Below are 27,772 nucleotides of genomic sequence, written 5' to 3' on the forward strand. Positions count from 1 at the left end.
GCACAGCCAGGTTACTGGCAAAGAAAGAGGTAACATTTCTAAGGGAAACCTCCATACCACAGAAACAGGGAAAAAGAGGAAAAAAAAACCAAAAAACAAAACCAAAAACAAAAACAAAAACACCTCATATCACTAAAGGCAATGAAATAATTAAATAATTATATGTGAACCTTAGCTTCCCACACTTACTTATTCATTTGTTTTTTAGGATCCTTTCAATTAACTGTTTCAAGTTTCCCTAGCTCACCTACAATTTTTTTTTTTTTTTTTTTTAATGATAGTCACACACAGAGAGAGAGAGAGAGAGGCAGAGACACAGGCAGAGGGAGAAGCAAGCTCCATGCACCAGGAGCCTGACGTGGGATTCGATCCCGGGTCTCCAGGATCGCGCCCTGGGCCAAAGGCAGGCGCCAAACCGTTGAGCCACCGGGGCTGCCCAAAAACAAAGTTTCAATCAGCTCATAGACTTCAGTTTTTGCCACCTCCTTTCTTCTTTGTTCCTGCTATTTATAGTGCTGAGGTCATTACCACTTTCATACTGGGAAATGTTTGCTTTTCCTGCTTGGACTTGCTTCACAAATCACTGAATTCTCACTTTCTCACACAACAGGACTTCATCACAGGACATAGTCAAACCCACCAAAGCAAGCAAGCCTGGTAAACTTTAGGCCCAGCTAGGAGACCTTGGATGAATTCATTTCTATAATGATGATGATCATATTTAATCCACAAAACTGTGGTGAGACTCAGATGAGGTTAACATATGTGAAAAAGCTCTGAATGTTCAAAGTATCACACAAAGGTCAGGGTCTCCGTTTCTTCATCTGTCATTCGGGAGGATTCCATTAGCTGATCTCTAAAGACTTCCTCCCACCTCCAAAAATTCTTTGATCTTTACATCTGAAGTACATAAAAACTCTACTTACTGAGACGGCAACTTTATAGCTGTAAGAGAGGTAGGGAACAATCAACTCTCACAAAAGGAGTCCAGAGGCAGGCTAAGGGACCTGCAGGCCGGAGAACTCCAGAGGCACGTTGGGGCAGGCTGAACTGAAACCTAACTGCCTTAAAATCCTCTGGCCTGTAGGTGCGGGTCACTATTCTGTGAGCAGGAAAAGCCCTCTTCACCACAGCAAAATGATCTTTTCAAGCTGGTTACAAATGAAAAGCTCATTAAAAAGATGTAAATTAAAAAAAAAAAAAGATGTAAATTTTTAAATAAAATAATAATAAGATGTAAATATCATTTTGGTGAAAGTGACTTAACTAAAAGTCCAGTTAACAATGCTTATAAATGATACTAACAGCAAAAGGGGCTCAAATCAAACTGCCCAGCTATTCATTTGGCTAGATATTCAATTTAAAGTCAATGGGCATGAGTAAACTCTATCTAACCTTTCCTAATTAAAGGGTTTTAATCCTGATTTTGTTACTAGCTATGCAACCTTGGGCAATTTACTTATTTCCCTGAGCCTCAGTCCCCTCATCTTTACCTTTTTTTAAGTTGTTGTTGTTGTTGTTTTTTTTTTAAGTAATCTCTATACCCAATGTAGGGTTTGAACTCACAACCCCGAGATCAAGAGTCACATGCTCCTCTGACTGAGCCAGCCAGGGGCCCCTCCTCACTTTTAAGAGAGATTATCATGCCAAGCATTTCACCTAGCTATTATGAATTAAATGAGCTAGTTCACCTGAAGGCCCTATACCAAGTTCCCTTCTCCAATCTAGTAGACTTCAAGGGAATAGAGAATGCTTGTCTCTCCTTTTACTTCATCAGAAAGATTCCTGAATTTAAATATACAAGGACCTGGTCCTCAAATTCAGTTATCAGGAGTTGTACAACAACTAAACCTAAATAAAATGAGGGGCATTGTGACCTAATGGAGACCAGATGAGGTTTGGAGTGAGTCAACAAATCTGAGTTTGAATACTAGCCTGACTACCTAAGAACTTTTGACCTTGGGCAATTAACCAAACTTCTCACCGCTTCTTATCTGAAAATGAGACTATTTCTTTTTTTTTTTTTTGAAAATGAGAGACTATTATCTAGCTTTTGTCATTCTGTCTTTACTATTCACTTAGACATTGCAAATACTTTGAAAAGAGTATGTCTTATTCATCTTGGTCTCTTACATAGTAAGGTAAGGTTCAAAATCACGAGATTTGATGCTGGAATAAGGCAGGAGATGGATAAAAAAGGGATTCAAGACTAGAATAGATGTGTCACATGATGAAAAGAGAAAGTACAAACCCAGTTAACTGGCTCCACCACCAGGCATTATGTCATTGCTTCCTTTTCTTTCTTTACAAATGGTCCTCAAATATTCTTTTCCTATAGGAAAATGCAAAGTAGGAAATAAATATTAGTGAAGGTTACTTGAATCATACTTGAAAACTAAGCATTCTTTAATTTACCATTAGAGTTAAACTGTTACTCATTCTATTTAGTGGACTTGTTTTTAAGTGATAAAATAAGAGGTGTTTTAATTTAGGAAATACTATGGGTTTTAAGTAGCATAAAAGTAACCTTACCTCAAAAAATTACTTTTAATGAATAACAACACCTTTGTTAAAGATAAATACTCAAGACTGCATTGAATGAAGCATTGTAGTTCATTACATTATGCAAAAATATTTCTAAAACTAAATTCTTAATCTTCTGGGTGAAGAAGGGTGAGTGGTGGGATACCTAAAATTATGAGAATCTGATGAAAACTATGAATTGCATCTCTCCAAAAATGCACACATGAATCACACTTTGCATATAATTTTAGTTAAGTCATTAACCCAGTCACCTACCCCGTGAATCTCTAAAACCTGGTAGTAGACTCTGAGGAACAGTTTTTGAGTTATTCAAAATAATGGATTTATAGGATTTTAGAACCATAAGCAATTTAGCAATCATCTAATGTAAACAAACTGCTAATAGAAAATAGAAGTAGTGGCCCAGAAAGTTAAAAAGAGTAAGTAAAGGCTTACGTCCAACGACTATACTAATCCACATAAGACTGACCGTGCAAACTTTAGTATAAATCATCGCCTTTGAGTTAGAATAATTCTCACAGTGGAACCCAAATAGGATTCTGCCAAATGGCCTTTTGGTCCACACAGCAGTGGTTGTTAAGAGAGAATTTTGGAGTTTTGCACAGAAATGTGAAAATGCTGATTGACTCAATCATTCTTATTACCTTCAGGTTCTTCCAATACAAAACCAATACTATGGAAAATAGTAAAACCTAGCTGTGTAGGATTATTTTAGGGATAAAATCAGACAATATACATAAAGTATTTAAACACAGGGCTTAGTGCATAGTAGGGCTCATGAAATGATATAAATTAAAAAAAAATTTGTCTGCAACAACATGGATGGATCTAGAGTATAATGCTAAGAGAAATACGTCAAAGACAAATACAGTATGATTTCACTCATATGAATTTAAGAAACAAGACAAATGAGCAAAGAGAAAAGGAGACAAACCCCAAAACAGACTGTTAACTAAATAGAGAACAAACTGGTGGTTACCAGAGGGGAGGTGGGTGGGGGGATGGATGAAATAGGTGAGGAGGGTTAAGAGTACACTTATGATGAGCACTGAGTAATGCAGAGAACTGAATCACTATAATATACACCTGAAACTAATAGAACACTGTATGTTAACTATACTGGAATTAAAATTTCTTAAAATTAATAATTAAAAATTTTTCTTCTCAAGTCATGGAATTGGACAAAATATGAAACTAATCTCTAAGTAAATGAGATGCTCTGAACAAAGTAAGTGGCAAACATTTACTGAGCATCTTCTACATAATATACTATTCAAGGTGTTACTGAGGATATAGAAAAGATAAAATTGTCCTTTCAAGAGGGATTCAGGAAAAGAGAGCTTTCCCTTCTCATTTCCATCTTGGGTCTCTTTTTTCCTTTCCCCCTTAGGGTTCAGCTTTTCAGCACACATTCTTTGGGTTGTTGCCACCAGGACTGGGAGGACTCCTCATATGATAAGCCCTGATCCTGACCTTTCACATGAGCCTCAGGCTCCTATATCCTGTTGCTTTTGGACATTTCCAACTGAATTATACCATAGGTAAAAACTCAGTATGTTCAAAAGTGAGCTTTTCGTCTCTTCCCTGTTTTGGTTAACAGCGCAGGAGCCACTTAGACACACCAAAAGTCTAATAATAATCACATTTCACCAAACATCTTTAAGTCTCACTGATTTCTACTCTAAACGCTTTCCAAGTGTATTTTCTCAATTCTATCCCTATCAACAGTACCCAAATCCAGGTCATTATCTCTCAATACGACCAATTTAAGTAATTTAATCAGTCCACTCTTATCCTACCTCAGAATCATTTGTTATACTGCTGCCAAAATGATGACTCAAATAGGAAAATCTTGTCAAGTCATGCACCATATGTCAGACCCTTCAATGGCTATTATCCATAGAATGAAGTCAAAGTTCATCCACAGAATAAGTGAACAGTATGACATTTATTTATTTTTATTTTAAAGATTTCATCTATTTATTCACGAGAGACACAGAGAGAGAGGCAGAGACACAGGCCAAGGAGAAGCAGGCTCTGTGCAGGGAGCCCGATGTGGGATTCGATCCCGAGACTCCAGGATCATGCCCTGGGCTGAAGTCAGGTGCTAGACCACGGAGCCATCCAGGAATTCCTGACAGTAGGACATTTAAAGTACTCAATGACCTGGCTCATGCCTCTATCTCTTTAGCTTCACTTCATATTTCCCCCCTTCATCACACCAAAATCATACTGAATCCCATGTGTTCTCACGCTGTTCTCTTTGCTAATATAACCATAACATCCTTTGCACACATAGGAAATTCCTACTTGTTCTTCAAAATTCAGATCCAGGATCACTTCCTCTGGAAGTCTGTCCAGAGATACTTCCCTACCCCACTAAGCTCACACAGCACCACAACCAGCACACAGGAGACATTTGTTATACTGAACAAAAATAAAACTAAGCAAACTAGTGACACAGCAGCAATTAATTTATAAATATAAAGCCAGTAAAAAAGGAAACTAGTTGGATTTCAGTGTTTCTTTGGGGAAAAAAAGTCTTGATCTAAAGATCTGAGGAGTAATTGTTCACAGATTGTTGGAAGAGGGGAAATAAAAGTATTTGAGTAAAAGATAGAAATGAGCACATTTAGAGGAGAAATTTGTATATTAAGGCTGGAGGGATAGTAAACAGCAAATATAAACTCAAAAAAATGTTGCCATCCTCATAAAGAGGTTTAGGGACCACAACGAATAAATCACCAGATTTTTTTCAAATAATTTTCTCTCAAACTATATGGTATGGTTACCATTTACAGACACTACCTTACACTTCCAATTAGAGAGATATTAGTTTAGAAAGATATTTTCATCTTTTAGTTAATCCCTTACAATCTTACAGGTTTAGGAAAGCACTCCTACTACTCAATTAGCATATACTGAGGAACTTTACATAAAATCTTGAAATTATAATATATCTTTATGTTACATGATAGTTTGGAGAACTGGAATAAGGCAATAGACTTTTTTCAGGGAGGTCAAGGGCCAGTCAACCTTATTAAATCATCTTTATTATTGGAACGTTAGATTATTCCAAGTCAGAAGAAGAAACTGAAAATATTGTAAGCTTAATATTCAAGTCACAGAGGGATTAAACTATAAATATTTTGTTCTCTGAAAGCAGAATAATTAAAGAATATCAATCCTGAAAGTTAAATACACTAGTCATAGTGCAAAGAACAGATCTATGAGGTATTTCCATATTAAGAATGAAAAGAGGAAAAAAGTATTGTATCTTTGAACTACACTTGATTACACAATCTACTGCTTACAGTAAAGACAGAGAACATTCACTCTAATACAATTAGCTAAAAGACCATACAATTAGACCACATAATTAAGCAGTGCAAGTAAATCAGCCATCCCAAACTGAAGCATCTCTAAATGGAGTTCTGTATCATTTTTATTTTATATATTTAAAACTATATGCCTATATAAGATGATAACAACCCAAAGCAAGATTCTCCTGTATCAAAAAGAAAGGTGATTAGAAAACAGATATATGCTGACATCAAGCACAGAAGCACTTTGGAGCATAAGAGTCATTTGCATGGAGTTGTATGTCTTCTTGTCCTTGACTCTACTCTGTAAATGCCAATTCTCTGCTTTCCAGTTTGCAGACAGTAAAAAGTGAGATACAACGCCGAATGTTCATTTTCAACATAACACTGATGTTATGTCAAAAAATATGGATGATTCTCACTCTCGCATACCTGTCATCTTAAAATACCCCTACTGATATGAACCAACGTTCGTGAATGAAAGGTTAAGAAATCCTTTTGAGCTGTTGTATTCAAGCAAATTGACAGACATGAATGCACAAACACTAGTCGTCGATTATGAAATCCCCTCACACATAAACACCACTGTAATATAAATTTCTAAGAGAAGAGGGACTGAAAATGTACCAAGCTTGCTAAAGAGAATAACACCAAGTTATAAAAGAAACTGGCAGCCCAAGAATAGGATGTTGACAACCACAACAAGTGTGCTCAAGTGTGCTGTACATGATCATTTAGATGCTGTCAGCCAGTATCATCTGAATTTTTTTTCAAAACTCCATTTTATACAAAACCTGCTGGCTTAGGGAAGGAATACAGAATATGATCTAAAACATCTAACTGGTTTTGTCTGTTGTGTATTTATCTTTCAACAAGAAGAGAAAGTTGTATATTTCTTGGGACCACAATTTTAACCATAAATTGGGGCTAATGTCTGCACTGTACACATGTAAGAACTGTTCATAAAAGAGTAGCAGATTTTATATACATACATAGTCAATTCTCACTATTGTGGTAGTTATGTTCTATAAAGATTCCACAAATACTGCATCAGTGAATACTGAACTTGTATTGCTTCTAGGAAACGGGAAATACAGGGTTAGCCTCTGATCACAACATTTTCACCAACTGATTAATACATAAAGTTTGTCTTATGTGTATTTCTGTTAAAAACATGTCATTTATTAATTATTTTTTTAATTCCTAAAAAAGATTTTATTTATTTATTCATGAGAGACACAGACAGAGATAGAGGCAGAGACACAGGCAGAGGGAGAAGCAGGCTCCATGCAGGGAGCCCGATGTGGGGCTCGATCCTGGGTCTCCAGGATCATGTCCTGGGCCAAAGGCGACACTAAACCACTGAGCCACCAGGGCTGCCCCATGTTATTTATTAAATATTGTTGATTCATTAAAATTGAACTCAACAGTGTAATTCATGACTGAACGAAGTTTATCTAACACACATAAGGCACATCACAACTTTATTGTATTTAGGAACACTATGCAGCACTTCAGCACATTTGTAGGACAAGTTAAACAGCATAATCACCCCAAAAGACACAAAAAATATAAAAAATGTGGCACTAAGAATATTGCGAAAAGGACATTAGTTTATAGTATGAGAGTTAAAACAAGAAGGCAAGTGTCACCCTGTTCAACATCAGCTGAGAGTGCATATATCAGGCAACTCATTTTTTAAAAATTAATCTTGATACCCAATGTGGGGCTTGAACTCACAACCTCAAGATCAAGAGTCACATGCTCCAATGACTGAGCCAGCCAAGCACCCCCAGTCAACTCGTTTTTCACACTCTGAACACACCTACAAATGATTGAGAAAGCAATTATTGATTTGGGAATTGCAAACGAATTTTAGCAAGTAGGTGAATTTGTAAACATGAAAGACACGAACAATAAGGATCAACTGTGTATCTGTGTATATATCCCTGTGTGTGTGTATATATGAATGACATGTCGCCCATGACATATCTGAGAGGAAAGACAAGTTGTGAGACTCCCTAGTGTGAGACTCTCCTAAGGTCCATTTCGTTTTCCACTTGGCACACTGGATACCTTCACCTGAAATGTACTATGAGCACTTCAAACCTAACAGAGCAAGCTCATCTTCTGTGCTTACCCCAAACCTGCTTCGTGTTGCATTACTACTCAAGTCACTGTGACTCTGACTCCTTTCTCCCCATCTCACCCAGGCACCAAATCATGTTGATTCATCTCTTCCCTGTCCAAGGCCACTACAGTTATCGTTAAATGCCTTTCTATCATTTGGACCATTAGCAGAGTTTTACCACCTGTTTTTCTATCCTCTACTCCAAAATCACAAGCTGTATTACTGTCAGTGTTAGTTTTTTTTTTTTTTTAAGATTGTATTTTATTATTTATTCATGAGAGACAGAGAGAGAACCAGGCAGAGACTCAGGCAGAGGAAGAAGCAGGCTCCATGTAGGAAGCCCGATGCGGGACTCGATCCCGAGACCCCGGGGTCACTCCCTGGTCCGAAGGCAGGCGCTAAACCACTGAGCCACCCCCAGGCGTCCTGGTATATAATGCTTCTTTGTGATTTGGCGTCAAATCGTCCTTTTATATTGATCTACCATCACTCATCTCTGATAAACTCTGTAGCCACAGTAATTGAATATTTCCCATTTTTTGAATATATTATGCCTTTTGAAGACCTTTATACATATTAGAAATTCCACTAGGAATGTTCTTTCTTCCATTCTTTACTTGCCCTTAAAGCCTCTGCTTACGTCATCTCCTTTATGAAGACTTTTCTGATGAGCCTTTACCTCCACTTCAAGCCAAGTTAGTCACTATATTCCCTGTGCTTCCATAATACTTTCACATACTTGGATTATAAAATTCCTTGAGTTCTAATTATAAAGGAAGTACAAGAACGTGCAAGGTTGGCCAAATATTGATTGCTACTGCAGTTGGGTGATGCAGATTCATTATACTATTGTCTATTTTAGTATTTGTGCTAAATTGCCATTAAAATAAAGTATAAGTCAAGGTACAGAAACAGGAGAGAGAAAATATTTGACTACAAGTAATTGAAAATTAGCTTTACATGTGACTTAAATAAATATGACATTAACTTTTTTCTCTGCATAAGAAGTCCAGAGATACCTAGTCTAGGGTCCTTTCAGAGGCTCAAGAGGGTCATCAAAGACCAAATCTCTCTCTTTTTGCTCCATTTAGTTGTGGTTTGTTGCTTCAAATATGCTTGCAGTAGATGGAGGCATTATATTTATATTAAAGGCAGGAAAAAGGACAGTGCAAGTCACACTTTTACCTCTTTAGTGGGGAAGACAAAAGCATTATTTCAGTACCCTCGGTAAACTTAGCTTGGAATACACGGTCCATAAGCTGTCCAGTCATCTAACAGTGCCTTGATGGCCTGATCCTCCTGCTTTGAAGGCAGAGACTATTTTTATACTTTAGTAACTAATCCAGTCCCTAGCATAGAGAGGTACTTTTTATTTAATGAATACATGGATCCATTAAGGGAAAATTATAGTATGCATAGTAACACAAGAACTCTGCTAATTTTCTTTTTAAAGAATATCATAATATTCTTTAATATTTTAAAAATATAATAGAAAATTGCCAATGTTGTGCAAATAAAGAACTACTAGTATTTCAGTAGTTTGTTCTATCATGAGATGTTTCACTGTTCTCTCCGTCGATGACCAGGCAAAGGATTAACAAAAAGTCAAGAGAACTGAATTTTTGTCCAAGCAAAACAATCTGGATGAAATTCAATTTACTTAAAGATAATGCTTATTTATTTCTAAGGGTTGTTCTGAGGATAAGGGAAATATTAATATGAAAACACAGTGAAATGTATAAAACGGTATAAACACATGCATTATAATGTAATAGTTCTATTAAGTCTTACAGTTTCTATGTAGTATGCATAAAGATATATACCATCTGGCACAACAATAATATGAATTAAAAATTAAATACTATTAATATCTAGTAAGGATGCTGAACATGGTTAGGTGAGTTTCTGGATTTGGCCCTGGTTCTTTCATGGCTATGGGGAAGTAAACTAACTGGACCTTAAATTTACACCCCACTAAAGTAAAAATGCTTTATAAAATAAGTGTCTTGATGCAATTATAAAATATCCACAAATTGAAAAGTGGGATATGATAAACTAGTTAACACAGAATACTTGACATCAAATCCCAATTCATCAATTAATAATTACTACCAATAAATGAACAGTACGAAAGTAGGCCAAGGTCCTAAAGCACTTCTAAGTTAAATCAAGTGAGTAAAAAAATTGGGGAAGCACTGAATATTAATTTTCCTTTGACTTCAATAACCTTGATTGTGCTTACAAAGAGTACTCCTCAGGGTGAACTTATGGCTCATACATATAGGCAACACTGGGGGTCAGAAATATTCCTAATAAAAAAAATAAAAATAAAAATAAAAGAAATATTCCTAATAAATGATCATTTCAATAGCCTGTTCTCTAAATTTTTATTAAGTTATATATTTCCTAACTGATAAGAGTGTTATGTTAAAACAAGCATTATGTAAATACAACAAAAAACAGTAGCCAATACTAAGGAAGAGAAAAATGAGTCGAGTATTATTGAGCCAATAATACTCTACAGAATATTATATTAAAACTTCATTTTTATTGGATTTGGAGACAACAGTTGCTTGAAGAAAACATGGTCTTCTGTCAAGTATGTTTAATTAATTCTCACTTCTCATTCAAATACTTTAATCTTATTATTAAAGATTTACCATTTCCTAACTCATTTAAGCAGAAACTATTCCCCACAGGTTACCATGGAATTATTAATACTGAAAACTGACTCATCTTAATATGAAAAACCTTATCAGGCCTATAGGCCAGTAAATTCCAACAGGGCACTGTATAAAAGCATCAGCAGATCATAAGCAGAGCTGAAAATTTCAACAGGGGATCAGACCTACCTAAAGTTTTTTGTATAGGAGGAACATCCATTTCATAAGAAACCAAAATGTTAGAACAGTAAGAATGAGCTTATGCTTTATAGATGTATCCACTCAGTTTCAAATACATCAATTTTTTTTTAAATGGGGAGAAACAGAATGTTTCTCTCCCTGTTTTATTTGCATCCATAGCTTTTTAAGCTAAAATTTCAACAGTGACTTTCTCCTACAAAGAATTTGGCATATTTGCAATAAACAATAAATTATTTGTTAATGTATGTAAAAATAAAAGTTATAAGTGATGTAATTACAATGAGGAGCAATATTAAATATTTAACTTTTCAGATAGAGGAGGAAGTATATTATATATAAGTATATTATATAAGATTCATTGCTTTTTAAAATATTCATGATTTTGTCTCATTAAAAATTAGAAGATATTATATATTAATAAAAGATTCACTACAGCAGAAGATATAACAATTATGCACATTTATACACCTACTGACAGACCATCAAAGCATATGAAGCAAAAACACAAAGTTGAAGGGAGAGTGCACCACTTTTCCAGTGCACCTGGGTGGCTCAGTCAGTTAAGTGTCTGCCTTTGGCTTAGGTCATGATTTCAGGGTCCTGGGATCCAGCCCCATGTCAAGCTCCCTGCTCAGTGGGGAGTCTGCTTCTACCTCTCCCTCCCACAGATGCACATGAGACATTTTCTAGGACAGACCATATGTTCAGCCATGAATTAAGCCTCAACAGATTTAGAAAGATATCATACAAAATATATCTTTTGCAACCACAACAGGATGAAGTTAGAAACCAACAACAGGAGTAAAACTCGAAAATTCACAAATTTGTGGAAATTAAACTACATACTCTTACAACCAATGGATTAAAAAATAAGTCACAAGAGACATTAGAAAATATTTAAAGATACCTGGAAATGAAAATACAACATGCCAAAATTGACGGGATGCAGGGAAAGCAGTGCTTAAGGGGAAAATATATAGCTACAAATGCTTGCATTAAAAAAACAAGAAAGAGCTCAAATCAGCAACTTAACCTTCCAACTTAAGCAACCAAAGAATAAACTAAACCCAAAGGTAGCAGAAGGAAGGAAATAATAAAGATTAGAACAGAGATAAATGAAATAGAGAACAGAAAAGCCATAGAGGACAATGAAACCAAAAGTGGGTTCTTTGAAAAAAATCAACAAAATGACAAATCTTTAGCTAGACGGTCTAAAAAGCAGAAAAGACTCAAATTACTGAAATCAGAAATAAAACCGGAGTCATTACTACCAATTCTACAGAAATAAAAAGAAGTATAAAAGAGTTTGGAGCACCTCGGTGGCTGGGTCAGTTGAGCGTCTGACTCTTGGTTCTGGCTCAGGTCGTGATCTCAGGGCCTTGAGATAGAACACCACAGAGGTATCTGCACTCAGCAAGGAGTCTACTTGTCCCTCTCCCTCTTCCTCTGCCCCTCCCCCCATTTTTATGCACGTATGAATGCTCTTTCTCTCTCAAATAAATATTTGAAAAATAATATTTGAAAAAAAAAAACCAGTGCTATGAACAGCTGTACACCAACAAACTGGATAACCTAGAGGAAATGGAGAAATTCCTTGAAACACAAAACCAGTACTGCCAAAACTAAATCATGAAGACATAGAAGATCTGAGTAAACCTATAATGAATAAAGAATTAAATCAGTAATCAAAAATCTCTAAATAAGGAAAAGCCTTGGACCTGATGGTTTCACTAGTGAACTCTACCAAACAGTTAAAGAACTAAAAGTAGCCCCTCTCAAACTTTTCCAAAACACTGAAGAGGAGGGAACACTACTTAATTCATTCTATAAGGTCAATATTATCCTGATATCAAAGCCAGACAAAGACACTACAAAAAAGACAAAAGGCCCAAAAATAAACCCTCATATATATTTCACACATATGCAAATCGCACAATGAGATACCACCTCACATTCAATAGAATGGCTAGTACAAGGGGAAGAAAGAAAGGAAGGGAGGGAGGCAGGCAGAAAGGCAGAACAAGTTCCGCTGAGGATGTGGAGGAAGTGAATGCTTGTGCACTGCTGGTACCATTTAAAATGGTAACTGCTGTTACCGAAAACAGGATGGAGATTCCTTAAAAATTAAGGATAGAATTAGCATATTACCCAGCAATTTACTTCTCAGTATATACCCAAAATACGTGAAAGCAAGGTCTTGAAGAGATACAATGGCATTCACAGCAGCACCACTCACCAATGATAAAGCATGAAAGCTGCTCAAGCGTCCACTGACAGACAAATGAACACAATGCAATACTATTCAGCTTCAAAAAAGGAGGGAACTTCTGCCAAATGCTACCAACATAGATGGACCTTGAAGACATCCGCTTAAGTGGAATGAACCAGTCACAAGACAAACATGCATGATCCCATTTACATAAGGCATCAGATCATACAGGTAGAAAGTAGAATGGTGGACGCCACAAGGCTGAGGGCACCAGGGAAGAGGGAGTATCAGAAGGTGGAGGAGGGACTATGTAAAGTATTCTCCAAAAGGAAAAGGCATTTTGAGACCAAAAAACAAAGCAGGCAATGCCACATAATTTATAGATTTGTATAAGGGAAACTTACTGACAGGGAGGATCGAGTGGGTCATTCAGAGCTGCACAGTTAATTCCCAAAAAGTCGGGCCCTTGGCCTACAGAGCAAGGGCACGGAGTGGGGCACTGTAGTAAGGTCGGAGGGTTCACGTGCATTTCAGAGGGTTTGCATGCATCTGACAGACCTCATGATGCTACCTGTGCATCAAGAAGGGGAAAGACTATGGTATTTTAACAAATTTACAGAGGGCCAAAGCCATCCTCCCCACATTCCAGCCTTAGTGGGCATTTCTAAGGCACGTATGCTAATCTCCAAGGGGCCTGGAACATGTAGCCCCAAGAGAGGTCACAGAGAGGACAGAAACAAGATGAAGGGCCTCTGATAGAGTCAGTATTGTCATCACTCCTCTAGGGAGTTATTGTTTGGTAAGTACAGAACAGTTTTGCAAGATGAAAAGAGTTACACAGATGGATGGTGCTGATGGTTCCACATTATGAATGTATAAAATGCCAACTCTACACCTAAAATGGTTAAGATGGGGGCAGCCCGGGTGGCTAAGCAGTTTAGTGCCGCCTTCAGCCCAGGGACTGATCCTGGAGACCTGGGATCGAGTTCCACATTGGGCTCCCTGTGTGGGGCCTGCTTCTCCCTCTGCTTGTATCTCTGCTGCTCTCTCTCTCTCTCTCTGTCTGTCTGTCTCTCATGAATAAATAAAGTATTTTTTAAAAAATGGTTAAGATGGTACAATTTATGCTTATTGTATTTTACCACAATAAAAAAAATTAGAAAACATTGAGGGGTAGTGGATAGAATAAATGAGCCACTGGGGAATAAGAGAAGCATCTAAATGTCATGAGTAAGGGGGAATGATTATAAATTATTATAAATAAGGAAGGGGGGAAGGAAATAAGAAATGAAAGAAGATAGGGAGAGAGAGTAAAAGGGAGGGAGGGATTCATACACACAAATATATACACACACAGAAGCACACTTTGAACTTCGGCCCAAAGCACCAGGTACTATAGCATAGAAAATGCCTCCAGGGTATCCATCACTGTCAAATTCTGACATCAAAGATAAAAAGCCCAACTTGGTCTAAAATGGCCAAAATCGGACTTAATCAGAAATAATCAGCTGTAAAAAAAAAAAAAAAAAAAAAAAAGTACATCTGAAAGGCCTAGACCATGTTCCACTGCCATTCCCTGTTAGGATGTCAAACTGAATTTGGAAGAGTTCAGTATTACTTGTGTTTGCTGAAGTTAGGTCTTAGGATAACACAGCGTGACTGCTCCTCCGAGCAGCTGACTTGACGGGTGCTGTGGGCAAGTACTACAGCCTTTCACTGAAGAAAGCTTATATTTCACAAGAGCTACTTAAAAGCCAATATTTTCACTACTTCAAATAAGAGAAGTAAAATATTCTAGTTTCAAACTCACTCCAAGCTGCAAATAAAAAAAACAGAGGTTCTTATAAACTTCTCTTAGCCTTAGAGTTAAGGAATGTGCTACTAACACCTGGGACTGCCTCTTCCCTAAAGCCTGTGTCACTTCAACTGACATAACAGCTCATTCTCCTCGGAGGAATTCAATCACCCTGTCAAATAGTCCCAGTTAACAGTCAGGTGAAAATACTTCTCACGGGGGATCCTTTTAGTGTAGTAACAAGTCTCTGTAGCTCTTTAAAACCTGTAGGCATGCTCCTTGGCAGCCGCCTCCTTCTTTTGCCACTCCTGGTGCCACCTGTGTGCTCCCTTGGTGGGACCTGGTACCCCCCACTTTTATTTTTTAAGATTTTATTTATTTATTCATGAGAGAGAGAGAGAGACAGAGAGACAGAGAGGCAGAGACACAGGCAGAGGGAGAAGCAGACTCCATGCAGGGAGCCTGACGCAGTACTCGATCCCGGGTCTCCAGGATCATGCCCTGGACCGAAGGCGGCGCTAAACCGCTGGGCCACCTGAGCTGCCCACTTGGTACCCCTTTTGTGAAGCAGCAGCTGGGGAGACTCCAGCACTCACCATGGTAAACAAGAAGCCCAAGGAAGGGGTCGAGACCAACAAGAACCATCATGTTAATTTGAAAGTGGTGGGGCAGGATGGTTCTGGGATCACAGTATAAGACTAAGAGGCATACACCATTTAGCAAACCAGTGAAAGCCTATTGTGAAGACAGGGTTTGCCAATGGGGCAGATCCGTTTGCGATCTGATGGGCAGCCAACCAATGAAGCAGACACACATGCACACCTGGAAATGGAGGATGAATACAATTGATGTGTTCTAGCAGCAGACAGGAAGTGTTTACTAAAAAGGGAACCTGCTACTTCAGAAGTCAGTTTTTCCAGCCAAGAAGACATCCTCAGTGGGAAAAAAAAAAAAAAACAAAAAAAAAAAAACGCAATTTGGTTCCACCACAACCACTACAATATAGTTTTCTCTATTCTTTCATTTTCCCCTTTCCCCTTCTCTCATTGTACATAAAGTAACTGTGTATGTGCACAAGCATGTTGCAGTATTTCAAAGATTTTACTTATTTATTTGACAGCACGAGCGGGGGGTCAGTAGAGGAGAGAGACAAGCAGACTCTCTGCTGAGCAGGGAGCTCAATGTGGGGCTTGATCCTAGGACCCTGGGATCATGACCTGAACAGAAGGCAAACACTTAACTGACTGAGCCACCCCTCATATTGTATTTTTTTTTAACTAAATGGCCAATGGTATGTTTTGATTAATGTCAAATGGAGACAGGACAGGGAAAATACTGGTTCTGTGAAAACACTCCCTTTCTCCAGTGGTGGCGTGCTCATTCAGCTCTCATTTTTATATTCCAGTAAGTTATTTTGCTCTCACTGTTTAACAACAACAACAAGAAGAACAACATAAAAATCCTTGCATACTTTGTTCTACTGGAGAATCTTAGTATTCTTAGTATTTTTCATTTATCACAGTAAAACCAAGGACAGTTTTATAACTTTTTGTATGCAGCTATTACATAGGGCAATCTTTAAATAGGGATAAATTACTCTAAAAGAAATGAATCCTAGATAATTCTCCCTTCAAGTCAACTTAAAATGTCTTGAAACTTAAACTCCACACTTAAAAAAATTAAATTTGGGGGTATTTGGGTGGCTCAGTCGATTAAGGCTTCCAGCTCTTGATTTTGGCTCAGGTAGTGACCTCAGGGTCATGAGATTGTAAGAAGCCTGCTTGAGATTCTCTCTCTCCTTCTCCCTTTGCCCCTCCCCCATGCTTATACTCTCAAAAAATTTTTAATTTAATTAAAAAATAATCTGTAGGCACATGAAATCTGGGACAAGATGAAAAAAAAAAGGACTAAGTTTTTACCTCAAAAGTCCCAGCACTACTGCTTTTATAAACTACAAAATTCATTGGATTTGAAGAATCCATGCTTTATAAATTATAGCAGATAAATAAATATTTGTGAATATCACTATAACCAACAGCATTAACAAAATAAGTACACCCCAAATTTCAATTACAGACATAGTTCGGAAATAATGTGGGCTTGGTTTCAGACCACGGCAATAAATATCACTATAAAGCGAGTCAAGTGACTTTTTTGGTTTCCCAGGGCATAAAAATGTTATGCTTATGCTATTCTACAGTCTATTAAGTGTGCAATAGTATTATGTCTAAAAACAAAAAATACTTTATTGCTAGAAAAGGCTAGACATCATGTGAGGTTTCAACAAGTTGTAATCATAGATCACAATAAATATAATACAGATAAAGTTTGAAATATTGCAAGAATAAACAAAATGTGACACAAAGACATGAAGTGAGCAAATACTGTTGGAAAAATGGTGCCAACAGACTTGCTTGACATAGGGTTACCACAAACCTTCAATTTGTAAAAAGAAAAAAAAATAACAATAAATAAATAAAAAGTAGTTATCTGCAAAGTGCAGTAAAGCAAAGTATGTCCATATACCTGGTCCTTATTTTTCTGTGTTAAGTTTCAGATAATATTTGTAAGGAAAACAAATGGACTGAATTTAGATTGAAGAAAAAAATGGTCTATTCAAATATTTTTAAAACCCTATAGTTGCTGAATTATGAAGTAATATTCAATGATTAAAGGTTACTCCTTTTCTCATCTATACCTTTAAAAAAACAAAATTTATGACAGATTAGACGGATTTCTTTAGAGGTTTTACACAACTTTTTCTCACCAATATCCTCATCACAAACTGAGGCAATTGCAGAATATTTAAAGTAGGTCATCCAGCTGAAAATCACAAAGAATCCCTAGCAGAAAATTTAGCCGAAGAGTACTCACTGCCTCTTTTCCCTTTAGATACTTGAATGACCCCTTAGGTAAGGAAGTCTTTCCCGTGGAAAACAAAACCTTCTCTGCCATGTTCCTCACATTGCACAATGTCCTGCTTTGCTATATCTCAGAGCCTCCAAGAAATTAGTACCTAATGGGACTGTCGTTTCCTATGAGTAAGATACCTGTGCACCTGGATGGGCCAAAAGCAGAGACTTCAGATTGTAGAAGCTTGGACGCAGCAATCTTTTTATAATATTGGCTTTGGGTGGAGTTGGGGAAGATAGCTTAAATAAAAAGAAAATTAGGGGATGTCTGGGTGGCTCAGTGGGTTAAGCGTCTGCCTTCAGCTCAGGTCAAGATCCCGGCGTCCTGGGATTGAGTTGGGCTCAGCGGGGAGCCTGCTTCCGCCCTCTCCCTCTGCCGCTCCCCCCGCTGGTGCTTGCTCTCTCTGTCAAATGAATAAATAAAATCTTAAAAAAAGAAAGAAAGAAAGAAAATTGATTGCACCAGAGGAATTCTGTTATAAACAAGCAGAACCTTCTATTTTTCTGGCAGCCACAGGATCTAACAATATAAAAAGAATCTGTGAGTGGAAGGATTTCTCCTATGCAGTATACTCAGCAATGTATCATGCCAATCACTCTCAGTCTGCCCCCGCCATGGGCAGCACGGTGGATGCAGTAAGAGTTTTTCTCAAATGGTAACAGATTCCAAAAGTCCCTCTTATGAGTGGGCAGCGTTCACGGCAGCTATGCAGTTGATGCTACTTCTAAATTGCAGCAAAGAAAATGAAATTGATTTTGCTATTAATGATTAGGTTTCCTCCTTGCTGTGTGATTTCAGTTCAAGATTAACACAGGTACCTTTCATTTACATCAAATCCCAAATTCTCTATTGAGTAGAGAATAGGAATTGAGTAATACAGGCAAGACATTTACTTTTTGCTCAATGAGAAATGCCAGTATTTTCCAATCTTTAAGATTATTCAACATTCATTTCACAGCAAATATTTATTGAAAACTAATGTATTTCAGGTACTTTAATCAATTCTTCCATCATCCAAAGAACATAAGCACTGTATTTAAAATTTTTAAAGAACTCTTAATCACATGATTTTCAGAGATAGTCATTATTTTAATTATGTTTTAGGCTTTCAATCTGTAAATGAAGAAAACTCACCCATTTTAAAATAGTTTAACAACTGTACTATAATTGTCAAAGATTCTAGCTACCTTCAGGGTTTTTTTTTTTTTAAGATTTTATTTATTCATGAGAGACACACATACGCAGAGGGAGAGAGAGAGAGGCAGAGACACAGGCAGAAGGAGAAGCAGGCTCCATGCAGGGAGCCCGACATGGGACTTGATCCCGGGACACCAGGATCACGCCCTGGGCTGAAGGCGGCGCTAAACTGCTGAGCCACTGGGGCTGCCCTACCTTCAGTTTTAAACCAGAGACTAATACAGACCAAAGATGTACTGTTTAGTACATTACATATGTAACTAGCAACATAGGAGAGAAGAGTCATTTTTCAGCATTTCTGAATTAAAAAACACAGTTATTTCAGGTCAGTCGCAACCATAAATCTGCCCTTTGACCATTATTTATCATTAAGGGAAAATACCTCCTACAGCTTCTGTTCTTTGGTATCTTTAATACCACCTCTGAGAAGACCCAGTAACTGTCTCTTATCACATTTCTGACTTAAACACTGATTGCTAGGTGGAATAATGGTCCTTTAAAATTATCCTTTCTAAAACTCTTCATTCAAAAAGCATAAGGAGACCATACATCTTAAGGTGTCAAGGACCAAGTTTAGGGTAGAAGAATGGTACAGCTGTGGTCTATAAATTCTATCTTAAAATTTCTCTCTTTTCTTCATCATTGGTAGTTTCTCTCCAGTCAATGTTCTTTCCATACCTCTAAAAAAAACAAAAAACAAAAACACAAAAAACAAAAAAACTGTCCCTCCCATGTGCTTCTCTGGGGTTAGCCAGTCCCAAAGGGAACTAAACTTCACCCCCTTCCAGCAGTACCGAGGCCAGACAATATCCTACAAAGTGGTAATAGTTCTATTCCCTTCTTTCTCTCCCCAGTGCCCCTACCAGCAAGATCCAGCAGGGAGCTAAACTTCCACTCCCACCTTTAGCAAAGAGACCAGCCATGGAAAAGAATTAACTTCTAAAATTCACTCAATATGAAGTTTCCATGGCTATTTATATATTTTTTTCATTACGAAAAAATCCTTTCCACAAGCTCTTTTTCCTAGAATTAATATTTGATCTTAATACTTCTCTTTAATGTGCCAAATTTTCCTCAAGGTCTGGGGATCTTTAGTTGATCAGAGCTATTCTGAATAAAAATCTTCCTCTCATCCTTTCACCCCCATATTGGCTTCTAAATTTTAAAGATAATTAAAAAAAATAATTTCAAAAAAAATAGTAATTTCAAACTCATAAAAGTTCAAACATAGTATAAAGAATCTTTTTTTTCTGAGCCATTTCTGGGCAAGTTGCTGAAAACTTAGGTTTGTAATTCCTTTAATAGGACATTTTCCCAAATAACCACGACATAATCATCAAAATCAACAAACCAACACGATACCCTGTAATCACTATGCCCTAATCCAGTTTCACCAATCATCCCACTAATATCTTTTGTAGCAAAAAGATCAGATCATGGGTTGCATTTAATTGTCACATTTTTGTAGTCTCTAACTCTGTAACAATTAGTTCTTAAATTTTTCCTTGACTTTCATGATCTATAAAATTTTGAAAGTTACAGGCAGAGATCTCCTAGAAAGACTCCTAATTTGGAATTCTCTGTTGTTTCCTCAAGATTAGATTTACATTATAGATTTCGGTTAGAAGAATCATAGAAATGAACTCCTGGTCCTCATACTCCATCCTATGATGAGGTAGTGCATGACTTTCTTTTGTTCCATTACTATTAACATTAGCTGTCATCACTGGAGCAGGGTTAGTATCTGCCAGGTTTCCGGCTGTGAAGTTCCTCTTTCTTCCTTCTTAATAGATATTTTGCTAGGAGATGCTTTGAGACTACATGAATAGCCCATTCCTCATTAAACTTTCACCCATTAGTTTTGGCATCCACTGATACTTCATGGATAACTGATTATACCACACCAGTTCCCAAATTGTGATCTTCCAAATTCCATGCTTCCTTTTCTTTTCTCCATTAATTATGTCACTGCAGACTCATGAATGTCTGTTTTATTCAGTGTGCTATAATTTGATAATGAGTATTATATAATGCTCAAATTGTTCAAAAATTCGCCAGTGACTGCTCTTTTGTCAAGGTCGTTTCTGTATCCTTTTATTTTTTTAAGGCCGCTTCTGTGTCCTTTAGATATAACCCCTCTGAGCAACTCCTCACTTTCTGGTACAGGAAGATGTGTCCAGCACACCTTGTCTTATTCCTTCTCTGCCCCAGACCGAGAATCAGCCATTTCTCCAGGGACTCCTAGCACAGACACCTACATTCCTGGGCCCCATCCCAGGACTTGTGGACTTAATTCTTCGGGAAGGAAAGCAAGCAAGCCACAAGAAAGCCAAAGCACTACTTTGTTTAGAAGCTGTGACTTGCCCTGAGTTCCTCTGTAGCTGAGCAAGTCTGTTTTCCCAACAGCTTATCTGCCTTGAATGGCAAGGCTGACTACACACAGTTTAAGGAATACAGGAGACCTATAAAATACTTTCCCCAGCACATAGTTGCCAAAGTAAGGAAATCCTTGCTTTGAGGGTGGAACATTCTGGGTTCATTTTATTCCCAGAAGAAGTACTTTCTCCTTTTTTTTCTTTTTTTACTATATCTTTTATTTTGTAACAGTTTTAGATGTGTAGACAAACTGTGAAGATAGTTCCAAGAGTTCCCACGTGCCCCACACCCAGTTTCCCTTATAACATCTTATATTAGTATGATACATTTGTCACAATTATTTTCTCTGCCCTCCTACCCTCGTTTGTTACAATAAGTGAACCTATACAAATACGTTATTAACTAAAGTCTATATTTTATTAAGATAACCTGTTTTCCTCCAATGTCCAACTTGTTTAAGGATCCCATGCAGAACATTGTATTACATTTAGTAGTTAGTTATTGTTAAATTACTCTTGGTTGTGACAATTTCTCAGGCCTTCCTTTTCTGTGATGACTGTATTAATTTCCTATGGCTGTTGTAACAAATTATACAAACTTAATGCCTTAAAAAAAAAAACAAAACAATAGAAGTTTACCATATGATCCAGTAATTCCACTACTGGGTATTTATCCAAAGAAAATGAAAACACTAATTTGAAAATATATATGCAGCATTATGTACAATAGCCAAGATATGGAAGCAACCCAAGTGTCGCTCCATAGATGGATAAAGAAATGTGTATAACCTGTAACCCAAATATAATAGTAGAAACATAGATAGTAGTTTCAAAGTTGTTAACCTTTGCCCTTTATACCCCTGTATGAGAGTACAGTGTTTATGTATATGGTTCCCTTTGTCTTTTAGTTTTACAGATTCCAGTCATTTCAAAGTTCCTTAGATCAGCACCTTAATTCTCCACCCCTTTCAGTGGCTCTGTTTCATATAATCTTACTACATTTAGATTCTTTTGTCACATTTTACATTCCATCCCAGGATCCTTGGCCATCTAAACAAAGTTTTAAAATTTTGTACATATTAATATCCACTCCTTCTGCTATAGTTTGTGGGAGAGCAAGACCTCAGTGGGTCTCAGTGGGTAAGAGAACAATAAGAACAGGGACACGCATACATGGCAACAACTTTATGCGTGTGGCAAAAGCCAATTATTCCTACCATCAGTCCATTGTGAAAATAGTACATGTGAAGACAGCCATGATGGTGGATAAGATATCCAGGCCTGCTGAGGTCAATTCCCCCATCCCCTGCAACCCCCTGGTTAATGCTTCCCTGACACCCGTGCAGATAGTCACATATGCAGTTCCTTGCTGCCCCCCACATGATTGGTTTCTTGAGCTGTTTTTCCCCTCCTTGCTCCTGCATACTTTACATTCTACAATAATAAAACTGAGAGCCAACCCCAACTTGGGGTTTCACCTTGGCACCTGCACTTCTAGGCAGTGCCTGATGGTATAGCCTCTTCAGGCCTCTTTATTCCAAGATACTGGACTCTGAGTAATCATTTCATCTCTCATCGGAACACGCCACACAGCGAAAGTTCTACAGGTTTTAACAAATACAGCCATCAAAACAAATGAAATTTTGCCATTTGCAACAACATGGATGGAACTAGAGGGCATTATCCTAAGCGAAATAAGTCAATCAGAAGAAAGACAATTATCTTATGATCTCACTCACATGTGGAATTTAAGAAACAAAACTGATGATCTAGGGGAAGAGAGGAACAAATAAGACAAAATCAGAGAGGGAGACAACATGAGAGACTCTTAATCACAGAGAACAAACTGAGGGTTACTGAAGGGGAGGTGCGTGGGGGGATTGGGTAACTGGGTGATGGACATTAAGGAGGGTACGTGATGTAATGAGCACTGAGTAGTATATAAGACTGATGAATCACTGATCTCTACCCACGAAACTAGTAATACATTATATGTTAATTAATTGAATTTAAATTAAAAAAAATTTAATTTGCAATTCCCTCATTACCTATGATGTTGAACGTCTTTTATAGACTTATTTGCCATTTATATATCTTCTTTGATGAAATGTTTCTTCAAATCTTTTGTTCATTTTTTGATTGAATTGATTTATCATTGACTTTTAAGAGTTCTCTACATATTTTGGATAGAAGACCTTTATCAAATGTGTTTTGCAAATATTTTCTCCCCATCCACAGCTTGTCTTTTCACTCTCTTAACCATATCTTGCATTGAGCAGAAGTTTTCAATTATAACTAAGCCCAACTTATTCATTTTTTTTCTTGCCTGGATCACATTACTAACGTATTTTATTTACATATTTTTATTTTTAATTTTCAAGGGGGGAGAGAGGCCAAAGGAAAGGGAGAGAATCTTAGCAGGCTCCATGCTTAGCGCAGAGCCTGATGTGGGGCTCAATCTCACAACTCTGAGATCATGACCTGAGCCAAAATCAAGAGTTAGATGATTAACTGAGCCACCCAAAGCATCCCATTACTAATGTATTTTAAAACTCACTGCCAAACCCAAGAGTCCTATCAATTTTCTCCTATGCCTTCTTCAATAAGTGGTATAGTTTCACATTTTAAATTCTGGTGTAGGATTGATTTTGTGTTAATTACTGTATAAATAGTAAGGTCTGTGCCTAGGTTCACTTACTACATATGTTCCAGCACTATTTATTGAAAAGACTATCCTTTGTCCATTGAATTGTCTTTGCTCTTTTGTCAAAGATCATTGACTAGATTTGTGGGAATTTATTCTGGACTTTCTATTCTGTCCTGTTAATTTATGTGTCTATTCTTTTGCCAGTACCACTGTGTCTTGATTACTGTAATCCTTCATTAAATCTTAAAATCAGGTAGTTTGAATAATCCAACTTTGTTCATTTTCAGTATTGTCTTGGCCTTACTAGATATTTTGTTTTCCATATAAACTTTAGAGTTAGTATAGAGTTAGTATTTTGTAGATGATATCTACAAAATAGCTTACTGGGATTTTGATTGGGACTGTGTTGAGTCTATAGATTAAAATGATAAAATAGAAAAAACTAATATTTTAACAATACTGAGTATTCTAATCCACACAGATTATCTCCCCATTTATATAAATCTTTGATTTTTTTTACATCAGTGTCGTATAGTTTTCCACCTATAGATCTGTATATATTTTCTTAGATCTATACCTTAAGCATTTCATTTTAGAAGATGCTTTTTTAAATGGGATTTTCTGAGACTAAAAAGTTTGAGAACAGTTGTCATACAAATCACCTAACCTACTTGGACTTGGTGCTTATTCGTACATGTGTATAGTAATGCCTGCACTTATCACTATAAAGGGTTATTATAATGATGAAATAATATATGGAAAAATTACATGCAAATTAGAAATCACTAAACAAGTATAAGGACAGAGGGAAAGATTCATAAAAATGGGCAGGAAAAGTAGTTAGAACCAGAATTTGTACTTAATTATATATTTAATAAGGACCCACTCACTAATTGACAAAGGAATAGATAATTAATGTAGGGTCTTCTGGAAATTAATTATTGATAGATAGGGTGTAATTCAATGGAGAATGGGTAGAACTTTGAACAGTGCAAAAGGTAAGAAAGAGTCTGGGTAAGAATATTAGAACAAGAAAGAAACTTAGAAATAATGTACATCTTCATTTTATATACACAGGTTATTCTCACTAGGAAAAATCAGTATATATAGCAAATTATAACAGTTAACATGCACATTTTTGTTTAGCCATTTTCTCTTTGAGTATCTGAAGAAAAGTGAAGGAAGAGTAACTAGCCAGTAAGAGTTTAAAGACGTAAGTGATGTAATCAGTAAGACCTCAAACACTTCAAGTCTAAACTCTCCATTGGACTTAACTATGGAAATTCTGAGGATGCCTTTTAATCTTTGCTTTTGTATCATTTACATTGTTTTTTAGAAATATTTTTACTTTTGCACACTCTATCTCCTGGGTAAAGCAACTAGAAGAAGGCTGACAGTAGGCCCCAAATATTTCTTTATGCCATTCAGAATTGAAGTACATTTCAAAGAACAGTTACGGTCATTTAAAATCCCCAGAAATGGCTATGTGATAGAATATGACATTTACATTTTGAACTGCTTAATCATTCTTTTAGAGACTACCTGAAGGTTATTTTGTCTCTCCGGCATTTTCGTATGTCTAAGCTGCCTTCCTCTGTCATCCAGGGCTCAGTTTCAAGGTTGAAATACATTATGATAATCACAGTCAACCAAAGGCATCCCTATTCCAAACTCTCCATAACTTCATGCTTTTTCCATCAATTTTACTTCAGTTAAAAGGCCAGTTAAAGGAAGAATGTATGAATGAATCTGAGCTTACAAATTCTATTGCTACTATTACCTCACACACTCAGGCTTCTTATTAAATTAAATCTTCACACTATATATGAATTATAAAAATGGCAAGTACATAAACATCAGAAATTAAGTGACTCCACTTTAAAAAGCTGAACTTTATGAACCAAAGGTACCCCATGCTTTACCTAAATAAATTATCATCTATATTCCACCTAGGATACTTCCATTACTTCACATTTCTTCAATCACTTCTCTCCCAAAGGATTACAATGCTGGGAAATATAAATTATTTTTTTATTATTAAACCATCACTTAGCCTCACGTATTTTTCAACAAGAGCTTTAGCTTCAGGACAAAACCATGACTATAATCCAAGCCAAGTCCCAGGTCTGAGGTTTATAAGTATCTGACATTAAGCACTTCACCATTTATGTGGGTCTTGGCTCTTTTGTGTGGCCAAAATGAAGGACCTATACATGATGATCAGCAAATTTTCATAAACCAACATCAGCTCCCACTGACACTTTCACATAGAATGTAGGATCTTTTTGAAAATGTTACTGGAATAAAAAAAACCTACAGAATCACAGTAGCTCACAAAGGAAATAACATTATAAGCAAGTGATAGATATAAATGTTTGGGATAATAAAATGTTATAATCCTAACAAAGCCTTCCTTTAAGATTCTGTATTGACCAGTTTTTTGTTGCTGTTGTTGTTGTTGTTGTTGTTTTATGTCTTGGCTCCAGTAACAATCCTCCAGTAAAATCTTTCCCCCTTCAGAAGTCTTATGCCAACTACCTTTTCTAGGTTCTTACTGCATACGATTTCCTCTCTATCAAAGCATTTCAACCTGACTATGAACTTCTTCCTTACTTATCCATGTAAACTGGATGATATAGACATCATTTGGACTGACTTTAGCTTTTATGTGCGCTTCCCTATTTAAACAAAAGGGGTTTTGAAATTTGAAAGGGGTCTGGCCCAACAGTCACAAAATACTGGAAAAAAGAACCTTGCTCTCTTTGATTTCGCTTTAAGATTTTGTGTACAAGGGAATATTTATCAGTTTGTAAACTCTGGGGGAGGAGGGAAGAGAAGGTTTTCATATTTGGCTAGAGCCCTCATAATACTTAATAAGTGTTAGGAATATACTAGCTGCTGAATAAATGTTGAATATGGAAAAAATAAAAGGTTAAAATTTTAAGAATTAACATAGCGTAACTTCTGAGGTATACTAATGGGTATTCAGCAGAATGAATATGAAAAAAGTAGTTAAATATAAGCTCTCTGATAAGCAGTTCGAAGTACTAGAGAGAGTATAAGTGTAATCGGATACAACTGTGTGACAATCTCTCTGAGTTTGTGTCATTCAAAACTAGAACCAGCTGAGTTTGCAGGGCTGCTATAATAATTAAAGAGAATGTATGGAAAGCACTACTAGTCCATGCCCCATTGTAGATGCTCAATAAATACATGGCAATATTATGTGATTTATTCCTCAATATAACTTCAGCCTTAGTAGTGATAAAAACTTTCCCTCTTTGCTTTCATTTATCCCTTATTTGTATTTAAGTCCTTTCTGATGACACTTCAGTTGAAAATTTCTGGTATATATGCTTTTCCCAACTATTAGCTTCATTACAAAATTCTATTAGGAAGAAAACCTTCCATACTTTAACTATAGAAAAATATCAGTTTTGATATTTCATTGCTTCTCTGAAGTCCTAGAACAGTAATAATATTTATGATACTGAGCACTGAAGTTTACGAAGCTTTTGAGGCTGATTAAGCACCTCTGTTTCACTTCACATACTCTAGTACCATAGGCATTACCCCTTAATTAAATGCTTGCTTACGTTACACAAGGACCTTTCCTAGTCCTACACTTTTTAACCTATATTAGGATGAGAAAAAAAGGGAAAAAAGCTCAATTACTGGAGGAGGTGCTATTAACATTAAAATTTCTGCTTAAAGCTGGGTCAATAAGATGACATCATACACAGGTTTTACTATTTAAAAAACAGTATCACGGAA

At 36.7% G+C, this 27,772-nt stretch overlaps 1 protein-coding gene and 1 pseudogene across 1 annotated transcript in view; one reads left to right on the forward strand and one right to left on the reverse strand.

The window, feature by feature from the left end:
* The window catches only part of PEAK1 (pseudopodium enriched atypical kinase 1), a 294,514-nt gene that overhangs the window by 160,152 nt on the left and 106,590 nt on the right, over positions 1–27,772 (reverse strand). Inside the window, 1 exon segment of the mRNA XM_041739889.1 lies at positions 2,252–2,332. The gene's annotated coding sequence lies outside the window, so the exon portion shown is untranslated.
* On the forward strand, positions 15,464–15,749 carry LOC121482129 (annotated as a pseudogene).

Source organism: Vulpes lagopus, chromosome 2 (genome assembly GCF_018345385.1).
Source record: "Vulpes lagopus strain Blue_001 chromosome 2, ASM1834538v1, whole genome shotgun sequence".
NCBI lineage: Eukaryota > Metazoa > Chordata > Mammalia > Carnivora > Canidae > Vulpes > Vulpes lagopus.